Genomic DNA, 2,749 nt, shown 5'->3' with positions numbered 1-2,749 from the left:
TGATTTTGATAAAACTTGAACAAAAATAGAATGATTTTCGCACTGGGAATGTGAAACTTAAAGTAGTAGAATATATTTGATTTTGATAAAACTTGAAGAAATATATTATTATTTTCGCACTGTTATAGTACCCCTGGACGTCATGGAGCTTTTGACCTCAAAAGCCTATTAATATTTTTGTTTTACAGTTGTTGACGTAAACATAATACAATTGTATACAAAAATACATAAAACATTTTAAAGTAACACAGCAAAAATATGCGAACATGACAAAAGATATGCACTGCTTAGACAGCCCACTTAAAATACCTATAACATACAAGAGGGATCTAAAATTTGGTATCTACCATCATGAACCATAAGAATGTAGGCAGCAAGAGGTTGATTGAACATTTTCTTGAGTTTGCGGGCAGTAAAGAAAGAGACTCGAAGCGTGTTCGGGACCGAGAGAGACGTTTAGGTTAGGAGGTTAATCACAGTAAAGGCGGGCCATTCAACAGTAAGGGTGGGAAAGAAATATCCAGAGATTCGGAGCTGTTCCACTGTGTATGGGGGTTGAATATTCCAGTAGGAAGGACAGAAACTGAGAGACAGAATAGGAACAGAGACACATTCTGGACCAGTGGTGAGTTTAAGAATGAGACCATTGTGAGTCCTAAGATTGCGTTCATAGATGAGAAGAAGAAGAATAGAAGCCACAGCAAGTGTGATCACTCCTAGAAGGATTGACACATGATAGTCGGCAAGATCAGACACAACGAAGCTGGGACTAGAAGTGGTTTGTGAGTTATAATTTAGTACTGGAGGCTGTACTGCTTTAACTGGCGCCACACGAGTAACCAGCAATAGTGCAGTAGAGAGTGCACGAACTTTGAAAAACATCCAAACAACTAAAATAATTGAAAAAACTGACATAGCTGATGGCTATAATTGCATTTGTATCAGGCCAAGAACTTGGTAAAGTGATTTGACCATCAAGCAATGGTTCCGTAATAGACTGAAATATGGTTTGATCTTTTCTTGCCCTTTCAGCGACACGTTTAAGACTGAGATGGGACTTTCGATCATTGGCCAAAACATTGGAAATGTCATGAGAAAATATATCAAATTTTGGAATGGTGAAGTTAACTGCTTTTCTGAACGTTGTATCTCAAACAATATTAGAGAGGGTAGAATCCTCGAAGTGTTGAAGAAGAGCAATGTTGACAGGTTGACAGGGTGAAGGTGTGAGATCTGGTGTTGTGAAGTGCGACAAGAACCAAAGGGTGCAGGATAATGCAGATCTTCAGTGGACAGAGAACAGTAACATGGAGTAGCAATAAGACAGAAGTTACTACCGGGGATCATACGATGAGTACCAGGACAGGTGAGAGAACATGTTCTATATACGAGAACATTTGAGGTATCAATAGAGATATGCTGAGGTGGCTGAGGTTTGGTGACATATCGAAAATCACAAAGAGTTTTGATCAGGCTCTTACTATTTTGAAAGAGTGCAAGGCTACATGATGGTTTGGGGGAGGATTGTAGAGCTATTCTTATAGGACAGTGTATGACGAATTCATCACCAGAGCAGGGCACAAGGGAGGACTGTCCATACTGAGAAAATGATGGGAATCCAAGGACAGGGCAAAGTAAGGAGGAATATCGAGGAGTTGAGTTGAGTGGGATGATGTATTGTTCACAGGCACTGGGAGAGAAATAACCTTGTACATTTGAAAAGGTTTTGGCAAGGATGATAAGGGAAATTTAACAGATACATAGACATGGGCCTTCGTACGGGCAAAGATGAATCTTGCTTGAGAATGATAATATGTTGGGTTGGTTTGGAGCAATCGAAAGTTTGGATACTTGTTAGATAAAATTGAGGCAATATGATGAATAGTTTGTTCCAGCATTTGTGGGGCAATTAGCAGAAGGGATAATTTATTTTTAGCCAAGTCTAAAATGTCTAATTTAAGCATTTCAAGTTGATGCTCCACAGTATTTGAATTTTGAATTTGGTCTATCAAAATTGAAGTAAGGGAAGCAAAAGTAGCTTGAATATTTCTAGCATTATTCTGGATCGCAGCGGCTGGGAACGTACGGGCATCGTGATTGGCCTAAACACCTTTTAGCGCATTCTTAAATCTATTGTCTACCAATTTCATAAATGAAGAGAGATGGGAAGAATGTTGTTTGAGGACATTGGATAGGTTTATGTCCGGTTTTGTAAGGGCATTAATATGTTTGGCAAGCAGGTTGACGTCGTCAATGGTGGCTGTACCAAACAATGTTTTGGAAAGGGACCCTACAAAACTTAGAACTGCTCGTTTGGAGCGACTTGATGAGGGGACCTTAGATTCAGGGATGAGTTTAATGATTTTGTGCCTAGTTTCATTTAGCAGTGAAACACACCTGGTTTTGATGACATTAAGGTGCATTTGAATTTGGTGCAGTATAGCACAAGTTCCATTGCCTTGGTGGCATCCACTCATGGTGGGAATGCTTGGGACATGGGGAAGTTTGACCTCGTAGGTATGGACCCAGTATTCAGTTGCAAAGTGGACTTGTGTGGTTGGCTTAAAAACTATTCCATAGTTGAGTCTCTGAACAGGGCTGGTGCCGAGGGTAGGGCGGGCAAACAGAGCCATAAGCCACAGGATAATCAAGCTCCGGGATGAGCCTTTGATGAAATGAAAAGGGAGCCATTAGAAGAGTTGACCTGGTTGAGAAGAATGTTGTAGCCAACAACACCAAAACAACCTAG

General features: G+C 40.3%; 1 pseudogene; it reads right to left on the bottom strand.

The window, feature by feature from the left end:
* Positions 1–309: 309 nt before the first annotated feature.
* Positions 310–2,477, bottom strand: LOC139447248 (uncharacterized; annotated as a pseudogene).
* Between the last annotated feature and the right edge of the window lie 272 nt (positions 2,478–2,749).

Source organism: Haliotis cracherodii, unplaced genomic scaffold (assembly GCF_022045235.1).
Source record: "Haliotis cracherodii isolate W230 unplaced genomic scaffold, xgHalCrac1.p SCAF_10, whole genome shotgun sequence".
Taxonomy (NCBI): Eukaryota; Metazoa; Mollusca; class Gastropoda; order Lepetellida; family Haliotidae; genus Haliotis; species Haliotis cracherodii.
The sequence above is the reverse complement of the archived record's forward strand: the minus strand, read 5'-3'. Positions and strand labels throughout refer to the sequence as shown.